Here is a 13,061-nt window from a genome sequence, read left to right on the forward strand (position 1 = left end):
TTTATTTCTGTTGTTACTAACAAATAAGAACATGCACTTTTATTATTTATTAGCTACCCATTTAACATATTCTCCTCTTAATAATAATCAAACAATACGGAAGTGTGTAGAGGAAAATCAGAGGTCTCCCTTTACCCCAAGTAACCACTGCCAAAATTTGGGCGTGAATTCATTGCTCCAGACCAGTTTCTACGTATTTTCATATACAGGTACATGAAAACATAGACACATCCTATTTTGAGATTTAGGTTCAATTTCATTACAGTCAGTTGCACAAAATCTAAATGTACAGCTGGATGAATTTTTACACAGGAATCCACTTATAGACTCCATTAAGTCTCCTTTTCTGTATTTTTAAAAATAACTTGGCAGCATAATCATAGTATTATTCTGTAAATGTTTCTACTAGTACGAGGTGGGGAGGGTGATGATTTTTTTAGGTCAGGACCTATCAACCTACCCCATTCTTGTTAATCACTGTGTTATATTCCACAGTGAGTGTAAAGATGTAACAGAGTATTTAGCCATTTACCTATAATGATGGAAGTGATTTTTTTTTAAACTGTAATGATCAACATTACAGCAAACACATCCAGGCCTCTTTGTGCAGATGTCGGTTCTCCCGGGATGTCCAGCCCACAGGAAGTCGATACAGCTGAGTAGAAGGAGCAAGCCTTAGGGACAGGCCACTGGACTCAGATCCCAGCTTTCTGCTGCCTTGCTGGTGCTCTTAGGTGAGTTAGCCAGTGTAGGCCACGGTTTTGTCAGCAGTGAAATGGAGAGAATACTAATAACCTTGCTGGATTGATGTGAAATGAGAGACATCTGCCTGACACTGAGCATGGCGTGCTGGATAGATGCTCCCTATGTGATTATTATTAATATTCACTGAGTAATATTATTTGGTATCCCCACATTCCACAAACACCTTTGCATGTATGTTTCCATTAAATTCTCTCCCCGTGATCCCCTTTCATTGATTTGTTTCTTCCTGCTCACATTTGGTCCTCCTTATGCCTGCATCTAAACTCACCACCCTGGCTCCACGTCACCTTTACCTGCACACACACACACACATCTGTAAATACATACGCAGATACACACACAGGTTTAAAAAGCAACTTAAAGGAGAGAGTGGGCAGGAGACATGGTGTCAAGCTATTGAAGAGTCCGAAGCCTTTAATATTGGTGAGGTATCATTGTGTCCACAAAAATGATAACTTGTACTCAGTCTGCCCAAATAAGGAAAAAGAATGAAGTAACCTGATAAGGTGGAGGATTGCATAATGTACAAAAATTAATTTGAAATACAAAAGAAAACAGAATCCATTGGATATTCCAAGAAAATAATTTAATTAGAAATAAACCCCAAAAAAGTATGAGGGAAAAACATTCATATGAAAAAATATTTAAACTCTGCCAAGAATATAAAAGAAAACATGAATAAAGGTGAAGACTCATTTACGTTTTGGACTGGAAAACTCAATATTGTGTAAACGTCACCATAAAAAGGGGGAAAGCGAACCATCTCTGGGGAGAAGATATTTACAACACATGTAATTGACAAAGTACTTAAATCTAGAATATGTAAAAATATAAATAATATGAACAAATCGATAAGAGAAAGACAAACATTCCCTTCTGCCCAAAAGACATAATACTTGAGGGACATGTCACAAGGGGAAATATAAGTAATGAACATGAAAAATTACCTCACCTCAGTACTTACCAAGAAGATGCAGGTTTAAACCGTAATGAATTCATGCTTCACATCCACCACGCTGGTGCAGTGCTCTGCTCTCATCCTCCCATACAGGACCCTAGACAGAATCCTCACCATGACCGGCCCGTCGAGGACATGAAGCCACACCACAACTAGGAGAAGCCTTGCTGAGGGCGACGGAGGGAAAGTTACTCACCTGCCGAAGAGTCTACAACATAGAAATGGCTCCTCAGATCAACCTTTTTTTTTTTTTTAATTGAAGTATAGTCAGTTTACAATGATGTGTCAATTTCTGGTGTACTGCATAATAGTTCAGTCATGCATACACATACATATATTCCTTTCCATATTCTTTTCCATTATAGGTTATTACAGGATATTGAATATAGTTTCCTGTGCTGTACAGTAGGACCTTGTTGTTTATCTATTTTATACATGGTAGTGTGTATCTGAAAATCTTGAACTCCCTTCCCCTTGGGTAATTCATCCCTTCCCACCCGCTTAGTTTGTTTTCTATGCCTGTGAGTCTGTTTCTGTTTTGCTTTTGCACCGCAAAGGAAACCATAAACAAACCAAAAAGACAGCTATGGAATGGGAGGAAATATTTGCAAATGATGCAAGTGACCAGGGCTTAATTTCCAGAATATGCAAACAGCTCATACAACTCAATAACAAAAAGCAACCCAGTCCAAAAATGGGCAGAAGACCCAAACAAGCAGCTCTCTAATGAAGACACAAATGGCCAATAGGCACATGGAAAAATGCTCAACACCGCTAATTATCAGAGAAATGCAGATCAAAACTACAATGAGGTACCACCTCACACCAGTCAGAATGGCCATCATTAAAAAGTCCACAAAAAAAGATCAACTTCTCGATGTGAAAGAATTTGGCAGCTCTTGGCAGGGATGTGGAGGCCGATGGAGAGAAGGCCCATATGAAAACCCTTTTCCAGTTGTCTCTGCCTCTTCTTCCTCCAACTCCATTTTCTCTTAACTTTCTTACAATAAACTCAATCACATATTTTTAAAAAAATGGATAAATTGAACTTCATCAAAATTAAAATCTGCTCTGCAAAAGACATTATCAGAATGAAAAGACAATCCACAATTTGGGAGAAAACATTTGCAAAATACTACATATCTGACAAATAATTGATATTTTAAACATATACGAAGAAGTCTTAAAACTCAACAACAAAACCCCAGTCTAAAAATGAGCATAAGATCTAAACAGACACGTCACCAAAGAAAATACACATACAGCAACTGAGCATATGAAATGGTGTTCAGTATCATATGTCACTAGAGAACTGCAAGTGGAAACAACAGTAAGATGTCACTACCTACCTATTAGAATGGCCAGAGTCCAAAAGACTGACAACAGCAAATGCTGGAGAATGTGTGGAGCAACAGAACCCTCACTCATCGCTAGGGGGAATGCAAAATGGTACAGCCCTTTGGAAGATGGTTTGGTAGTTTCTTACAAAACTAAACATATATTTGCCATACAACTCAGCTATTACGTTCCTAGATAGTTACCAAAATGAGCAGAAAATTTAACATCCACACAAAAACCTGCACATGGATGTTTACAGCAGCTTTACTCGTAATTGTCAAAACTTGGAAGCAACCAAGATGTTCTTCAGTTGGTGAATGGATAAATAAACTTGGTCCATCCAGACAACGGAATATTATGCAGTGATTAAAAGCAGTGAGCTATCAAGCCAGGAACGGACATGGGTGGATCTTAAATGCATATTACTAGGTGAAAGATGCCAGTCCGAAAAGGCTACATACGTAATGTGTGATCTGGCTACATAACATTCTGGAAAAGACAAAACTATGGAGATGCTAAAAGGATCAGTGGTTCCTAGGTGTTGGGGGGTGGGAGAGATAAATGAGGGAGTTTTGAAAGCAGTAAAGCTATCCTGTATGATGCTGTCATGGTAGATGCATGTCACTATACATTTGTCAAAGCTCACAGAATGCACAACAGAATGAACTTTAATGTAATCTGTGGGCTTAGTTAATAATACTGTATCAGTACCATCTCCTCCGTTGTAACAAATGTCCCACACTAGCACAAGCTGTCCATCCTGTAGAGGGAAGGGGGTGAAAGGGCACGTGGGAAATCTCTGTACTTTCTGCTCAGTTTTTCTATAACCCTAAAACTACTTTAAAAATAAATTTTCTTAATTTAAAATATATGTGTGTGTGTACATAGAAACATTTCTGAAAGCGTGTCCAATGATTTTTATTTTCTGAATTCGTCTCTAAATCAACAGTAAAGCTTGTAGGAAATTAGGAGGTTGACTCTCTCGGGAAGGGAGGGAAGAATTCCTTTACTGTAAGATGCTACGTCAACTATTCATTTCATATGCTGAGCGCCTGCAGGACAGAAAGGCCAGTGGTGGTTCTGTATGCTTGAGGAGCTCAGTGCCCTGGGGAAGAGAGACACGCAGATGCATTACTGGATAATAACCACGCCAGTGCTTATTTCTAGGCATTCCATCCACCTTGTGTCACATCCACACAACCCTGCCACCAGGCACCGGTGACCCATTTTACAGACACGGGCCCTGAAGTTCTGGACGGTGAGTTACCTTGCCGTGGACTGAGCAGCAGAGTTGGGCATCAAGGCAAGTGTGTCAACCGGCGAAACGGGTGGCTTTTCTCTGACGCCAGTGACGGAGGGAACATCGATTCCTTTGGAAGGAGGGGGCGACAAGGGGTTCACTTTGTGCAGGATGTCGGAGTCTCAAGAGTTTGAAGTTCAAATACATTTGCAAGTCTTCTCTCCCACTTCCACTCTGCATTTCTTGCCCTTCTCCCACTGGAGTAAATCCTTCGTCTTGTCACTCTCCCTTTTGAAGGCCGATGACTCCATGGAGCTCCATGGAAAGGTGGCCAGGAAAGAAAATGCTGAAAGTCAACTTCTGTCTCTGCCCTGGTTCAGCATCGACGGCCCGTCAAGTTCAAGTTTCCTAGATGTTCCACGGCTCGGATCGTGAAAGTGGAGGCAGCAGGCACCCGCCTGTGCGCGAGAGAGTTATTATATTTAGCCGTCCTCTCGGAGCTGTCTCTTTGGATATCAGAGATTCTCGTACAGCCTGTTACTGTATGTGGCCTCCTGGGCCCGAGGCAGAGAAAATGGGGTGGGTGGTTTGCTGACAGTTTTTATAAATACTCAGTATTTATTTAATGGCAGAAGCACACAGAGAGAGAACACACAGAGCATTAGGGGAAAAGAACACAGCTCAGCTCCATTCATCCGCTGGGCCCCAGACCAAGCCCTTCTCGTCTGCTGGGAGGCTGTGCCTCTGGAGTCAGCTGCAGCCCTGTGTCTGGGGAATCACCTGCCCGCCTGCCGGAGGAGGGAGGAAGGAAGGAAGGAAGGAAGGAACAGGGAACAATGAAGCCCTTGTTAAAAGCCAAGTTTTGGGGGTTCGGTTTTATTTTTCTAAGTTGATTTTCTAAGCATGTCACTCCTCCGCTTAAACCCTTTCAGTCGCTGACCGCTGCTTTTAGGATAAAGGTCAAAAGCCCTGATGCCACAGACGAGGCTCTGGGGAGCCAGCCAGCCCCAGCCCCATCTCTCCCCACCGTCCCGCTTTAAAGATCCTCCAGCACGTCTGCCCTCTGCCCACCTGCAGCCTGTCCATGCCGTTCCCTCCATCTTGCGTGCTTTTCCTTCCTTGTCACTCAGTTAATTCTGCCTCCCTTTTAGTGTCTCAGCTGAAACATCACTTCCACAAGCTGAACTTGAGCTTCACTGGAAAAGTGCTTCCCGGTGCCTCACACAACTCCTCCATCCTTGTCAAACGCCTTCACCACTCCTTGTACTTTCCCTCTGCTTGAGTTTCTAATGATGCATTTGTGGGATTGTTTAATTAACGTCTGTCTCTCCAGTCCTGCTGCCTTGTTTGCCATTTTAACCCCAGAGCCAAGGCCTAGACTTAGAATAACTCGATACGCCTGCCGTCTGGGAAGGGTCCCATAAATATGTGTTAGAGAAATGAAAGAATGAAATAACTGTTTTAACACTTAAATATTTAGCTTTGTATAAAGGGAGTGAGAAAGACCCTGATTCTTTTCCTTCTTCCTCAGTCCTGGGCAGTGCCTCAGTCCAAAGATACGTGTCCCAAGGCTGACCCACAGAGGGGAGACTGCAGTAGCAGAAATTCTTAGATTCTGCTGGGAACGTGGCCACCAAGCAGCCTTCCCCTCGACAGCTGTGCCGTCCAGTACGGTAACCACTAACCACATGTGCTATTCAAATTTAACAAGTTAAAGTGAAATAAAATTAAAATTTTAGTTCATCAGTGTCATCGGCCACGTTTTTACACGCTCAATGGCCGCATGTGGCCGGCTGCTACCATATTGGACGGTGCCAGTGCAGACCATGTTCATGATCACAGTGCTGCTCTGAAATAAAACACTCCCTCTTCTGCACAGAAGAGACGAGGTCGGGGAGAGACTCTGCACTCATTACTGTCATTGTCTGTGTGACACGCAATCCGGCTGAAGTTCCTTCATCTATAGACGGGACTCCTAAGTGCTTCCCGCTGGGATTTCCAAAAAGACTAAAGTTGCTATAACACCTGTTCAGGCCCTAAGTCAGCTCGCAGTAAACAGTGGCCACCCTCGTCCTGGGCTGAAAGTTAAAGTGGTTCAAAGCAGGAGAGACTCAGGTGCAAATTATTTAACTTCTCTGACCCCCAAGGTCCTCACCTCTACGCTGGGGATAAGAGCTTTAATATCCTGGCAAGGATTAGATAGGATATTTTGCAAAAAAAAAAAAAAAAAAAAAAAAAGGGTTAGCACGTTGCCTGGCATGTAGAAAGTACCCCCAGACTGTTCATTATTCTCGTTTTACTACTGTCGAGTGCTAGGACAAATTTGATTTTCTCAGGCACCAACTCAGGAATTGGATTCCAGCTGTTAAAACACTCCAGGTGTGTGTCTAAAGACGTGCAGACGTGGCCGGCAGTGCTAACTTCCTGAAGCTTTCATTTGGTTTGCTGAGGGCTGGCTGCCCAACCGGTAAGTCAAATTATTAGTAAGAGGCCGTTAGATTCCCTTTGGTCACATCTATATTTCTGAGATGCCCAAGGCTTCTCGGTAGGCCAAGAAGTGCCTGACATATGTTGTAGGTCAGAATTCTGCAAAAAGAATTGGTCATCTTAAACAACTGAGCTTTGATCTCATTTCTCTCTTCCTCAACTGAATTCTTCTGTCAGTTCTGTTGGCTCTGTTTTCTTCCAAACTTTACACTTGTTTCCATAAGGCAACCAAATTCCGAACAGGATCTGTATGTTTGTATTTACAGAGTGGAGGGTGGGAAAAGGAGCCAGGGAAAGGGTGCTGAATCTGGTATCAAGCTAAAACCAAGAGAGGAAAAGTGTGGGTGGTCAGAAAGGGGTCCCTAATATTTACTGAATACCCATCATTTGCCAGATAATGTTCTAAGCACATTTTTCTCCTGGACTTTCTTTTTTCTTCCTTTTTCTTTATTTTTTTTAATCCAAAATAATACACAACTACTTGGTCAAAATGTAATTGTACTCAAAGTGTGCAAATTTTAAATCTATTTTCATCCCCAAAATGTGAATGACATGAATGTGATACAAATTTTTAAAATTCTGATTTCTTATGTTTTTAAAAAGGTCATCTTTCTTCTACAATATACAAAACCTATCACAATTCAAAGGCAAAATGACATTGCAGTTAACCACTAGCACAGTTTTAGTCAAAGATATTAAAATAAGCTGAATGTCTTATTAGCTGTTTAGAAAATTCAACGCCATCTTCCGAAATAATTTTATAAAACCATTCACGGTTTTCGCATTCAATGTGCATCTCTTTGCCAATGAAAAAAATCTATGTCGTGTTTCCCATATGCAGTGTTTAGATCTACAAACGCACAAATTTAAGGGAAAGATGAATCCTTTAATTTTACAAAATATTCCTCAAACATTGCGCAGTGTCAGTGAATACTGTGCTTATTTATGAGGCTCTTCAGAACCGTGAATTGAAACACAAAGACAAGCAAGGAACCGGCTGCCTGACACTCTGGGAAACAGTCCTCGGTTATGCAAGAATCTTTTGCATTCATGCTTAGAAGGAGGATTTGACAAGTTAATTAATTTGTCTTTTCTCTTACCTAAGCATTCCTGCCACTCAGATCCTTCCCGCCCTCCCAAACTGTGCCTCATTCACATGCAAAACCTCACGCTGCTCTGAGGCGGGTGCCTTCTGCTTCCAAGATCTAGGACAAGAGATGGGAGGAAATGAGTCTCCCGAGGGCTCCATCCTGTTAGGTAGAAGGTAAAGTCTAGGTTTACAGGGTTGCCCTGTCTGGAGCTCAGACCAAGTGACAAGTGACAGAGAAGTCCCCGCCCCCACTTTGCCGCTGAGTGTTTGTGACAGGAGGGATTCGGTGGGGCCCAGAGTAGGGGCTCCTTTTGCCTGAGGCTAAGGGTTATCCTGCTTTAAGAACTAATTAAAGAGCACACACTCTTTAATGGGGTATAAGGCGGTTCTTTTAAGCAATACTAGGGTGAACTCTGAGTAAAGATAAAAGAGCTGGAAGGTCATGCTATAAGGCACTCCTTCCGCTCCAAATATTTAACATGATAGTTTAGAAATAAAACACAAAGGGAAAGTTTAGTAAGACCGTGCCCATGACCGCTGCTACCTGAACCTACCCTCAGCAATTGATTGAACTGCAACAGAGACGTCAACGTGAGAGATCAGAACAATGAAAGTCAGCGCACAGGAGAGGATCTTTATAAGCACAGTAGGCAAAGAGTTTTGAAGTGGAACACAAAAGCACTGAACACAAGACAAAACACTGACAAATCAGACCCATAAAAGTAAGAGCTTCTGCTCATCCGAGGACACTGCTAAGAGAGTGCAAGGGGAAGCCACAGACGGAGAGAAGAGGTTTGCAACAGATACATCCATCGAGCAATTCAAATCCAACTCTGTTAAAAATCTACCACGAGTCAATTTAGAAAAGACAAACTAATGTAGACATGGGTAAAAGACTTGAACAGACATCAGTTTCACAAAGGAGGATATCCTAAACGCCCATGCGCAAATGAAAATGTGCGCAACATGATCTCACGTGTTGTAAATGCTAGTTAAAACAACAAAGACATACTGTGGGGGCGGGGACGGTACAGCTCAGTGGTAGAGCGCATGCCTAGTATGCGCGAGGTCCTGGGTTCCATCGCCAGTACCTCCGTTAAAAAACAAAACAAAACAGGCAAGACTAATCTAGGGTAGTGACTGGAAGGGGGCAAAGGAAGCCTTCTTAGGGGTTCGGAATATTCTGTGTCTCTATCTGCATGGTGGCTGGCCAAGTATTTGCATATATAAAAATACACTGAGCTAGACAATTAAAATTAGGCCACCTACTACACGCACTTATCTTAAAAAGAAAAGAAGTCTACTTAAAAAAACAGAATATTCCAAAACAGAAGGACAAACGGCTAGAAGCAGCTGAAGATACAAATGTGCTGGTCTCTCTTTTCCTTTTCGTTCTTTCCTTCTTCCTTTTGATGTGGAAAAAAATGCCAATGTTTAATTTTTAAAATTGACATCAAATACCATGTAAATGTAGAAGAGGTCATTTTTCTTTACAGGCTTTTAAAAAATATGAAATTCATCCTAACTAGATAGAACGTATTTGTTTCAAGTGTTTCACCTCCTAGAGATTTAAGGCCTTCCCTCAACAGAAGGTTGACTGAGTAGTGGTTTAGGTCCTCTTTGAGAGAACTGCTCAAAGGTATGTTCAGCAAGAAAAAAAGCAAATCTAGATTGAGGGAATACAGCGCAAGAAACAGTGATCATGGGCATTGTTAAAATATATTAGTGAAAATATGTGAAGTGTGTTAATTAACTATTCACTGCATGTTAGGGACTGAATCATACCCACTGCCCCAAATTCCTATGCTGAAGTCCTAAACCCCGCACCCCAGACGTGATCATACTTGGAGATCGGACCTTTAAAGAGGCAATTAGGTTAAATGAGGTCAGTAGGGTGGGCCTTCATCCCACCTGACTGGTGTCCTTATAAGAAAAGGAGATTAAGACGCAGACACAGAGGGAAGGCCACGTGAAGACGGCGGAGGGAAACGGCATCTACAAGCCAAGGAGAGAAGCCTCAGGAGCAGCCAGTCCTGTCTACACCTTGACCTTGGGCTTCCCGCATTCGGAACTGTGAGGAAAGAGATTTCTGCGGCGTCAGCCTCCCAGTTTGTGGTGCTTTGTTATGGTGGCCTAGCAAAAAGCAAATATTCAAGTAGTTACATAAGCTGCTCTTTGTCGTAAAAACCATAGATTGGATAGTCTGGGCAACGGGAAGAAGAGGGATGGGGGTGTTCGATGGGGAGAGTGTGAGAAGGTGCTCATGTCCTGCTTGGCTTCCAGCTGTGTGGGAGGAAGCAGTGCTCTTTCCCAGAACACTGAACCTTGGCGGAGGTGAGCAGGTGTGACGAGGCTGAAAATCCTCGAATATCTACACTCCGGCCCCTTACAGTAAAGGTTCCCCTAACCCTTCTCTGCGGGGTTTATTCCATAAATGTTAAAAGAAAACATGAACAGGGAAGATACAGACTGCACTTCTGGGGAGGCAGGCACTTGGCAAATGAGATAAGGAGAGTTAGGCAGGAGGAGCTTTTAAACTGATAATCTCTCTCTCTCTGGCAAATGAACACATGAAGGAAATGGGGTTGGTGAATAGAGATTCAGTCACTCCCTGAATTTTTCTGTATGTCTGAAACATAACAAAATATTTTATAACAATGTATACATTTTTGTGCTTTGGGAGGATATCCTGTTACCATGCTTCACACCTTTTGTTTTGTTTTGTTTTGTTTTGTTTTCACCCAAAGTGGTTGCTGATGTATAGCAACTATTTTATAAAGTGAAACACTCTGCTCTGGGCTTTTTATTCTTCTTACCATTGAAGTGTAGTTGATTTACAATGTCGTGTCATTCAGGTGGACAGCAGAGTGACTCAGCTCTACACACATTTATATATTCTTTGTCATAGTCTTCTTTATTATATTGTAGTTCAAGCTACTGAACATAGTTCTCTGTGCTGTACAGTATAAAACATACTGAGTTTTGATTTTAGACCCAGAGGGTCAGCCACAGTGTGTTCGGCCAGCCAGGACATTGAGGAATTGAAGGAGCGGGTGTGCCCTTCACAAAGAGACCCTAAACTAGAAAACTTGTCCTGTTAAAATGCTTTTCTTAATCTGTGAAATTACGTGTATGACATTTTTATAAAGTGAGGGAATTAGAATCCCTCTTAATGTTAATTTTTTTCTTTCTAGTATTTTTTTTTGTTCTATGCACTTTATATGTTTTTTCTTTTTTGTTTTGTTTTCTCTTAGGATTATTTAATTTTTTTTATTTTTCATTTGATTAAAATTTTTTTTAAACACCTTTATGGTGGTATGATTCCTGTACAGTAAACTACACATATTTCAGATGTACAATTTGGTGAATTTTGATAGATGCATGCACCAGTGAAACCACCATCTGAAGTTTATTTTAAGCAGTTATATGGTACTAACAAGAGTAAAATTTATAATATTCAGATTGTCACAGAAAATCTAGGTCATACCAAAGTTTGGTTCTTTGGAAATTTCACTTTCTCATATAATTTTCAAGTGGCTCAAAGAGATAGATGCTCACATATTGCTTCAGAAAAGCAGTCAGCCATTTATCCCGCGTTCAGAAGAAGGAGACTTCTTCTTTTACTTACTTTGTACCTTCCTTGTAAACGGTCCTTAGGCCTAAACAACAAGCATATGTGTTAGTAACTGTAAATAGAAAACAACAAAGAAAAGCTTTCTCTCTTTCCAAGGGCAGTGCTCAGCCAAACCCATTTAGACCTAACCATATTAGATATGAAAACTGTTATTAAGAACAACTAAAAATAAAAAAATGAACAAAATACCACTAATGTTATTTGGGGGCATAGTTCTAAAGCCTCACACTGGAGATCATAATTTAACTGCAAAAAAATGCTTGAAAACTAGGGAAGGAGAGTTTATGTCTTCCCATCCCAGGATTCATTTCATAATTGCTTTCCAGTATTTTTTCCTTAGAAGGCTAGATTTTATTTTAGAGGTTATTAAAATAAATGTCCAGTGATCACAACCACTTTCTTTAGTGAGAAGCTGGCTCAAGGAGCTCCACCCTAAGGCATCTGCCTCACCTGTCTTTATTTTATGCTCCCGTTGAGCCGCTGTCTCTAAAAGCAAGTGGCTGTGCTGGGAAGGATGGCAGCCACTGACCACACGCTGGGCTAAGCCTGTTCTGATACCGCCTGGTCCAGACTCGGTGCTGCAAGACTGGGCCCTCACTGGGGACATTTCCAATCCACCTGTGGGCTTCAGGGTGTCGGCACTTTACAGAAGCTGTGTAGGCTGGGTAGGAAGGAATAGGAAGGAATACGGCAAAATGGTACTGGATGTTGGAGTAGCAATAGATGGTCCCAAACTTTCCTTTCTTAGATGAGAAGGTATCACCGAGCAAGAGACACTTCATGAAACAGGGGCCAGCCATGCTGCTGAGGGGAGGGTGTCAGGCAAGACAGCAAATGCAAAGGCTGATGCAGAAAAGAGCTTCCTGAGTTAGGCTGGAGTATACCACCCACCTGGGAGAAGGGCCCGAGAGGTGGGCCTGGCCAATCAGGTTGGGGGTTGAGATTGTATTTGTTTTTTTAATAGAAGTACCATCAGTTACAATGTATCAATTTCTGGTGTACAGCACAATGGCCCAGTCATGCAGATATATACATATATTCATTTTCATTTAAAGTTATTACAAGATATTGAACATAGTTCCCTGTGCTATACGGAAGAAACTTTTAAAAAAATCTATTTTTATGTGTAATGGCTAACATTTGCAGATCTCAAACTCCCAAATTTATCCCTTCCCACCCCCTTACCCTGGTAACCCTAAGATTGTTTACTATGTCTGCAAGTCTGTTTCTGTTTTGTAGATGAGCTCATAGTGTCCTTTTTTTTTTTTTTGGTCCTTTTTTCTTCTCTTAGATTCCACATATGAGTGATATCATATATTTTTCTTTCTCTTTCTGGCTTACTTCACTTAGAATGATGATTTCCAGGTCCACCCATGTTGCTGCAAGTGGCATTATTTTATTCTTTTTGATGGCTGAGTAGTATTCCATTGTTTAAATATATCATGGAGATTATAGTTTAAATGTTATGAGACGACATTGAAGGGTTTTGAGCAGCGGGGTGTGGGATGAGGTTTGCATTTACAGTTTTAAAAGTCTGTACCATGGAGAG

Source organism: Vicugna pacos, chromosome 1 (genome assembly GCF_048564905.1).
Source record: "Vicugna pacos chromosome 1, VicPac4, whole genome shotgun sequence".
NCBI lineage: Eukaryota > Metazoa > Chordata > Mammalia > Artiodactyla > Camelidae > Vicugna > Vicugna pacos.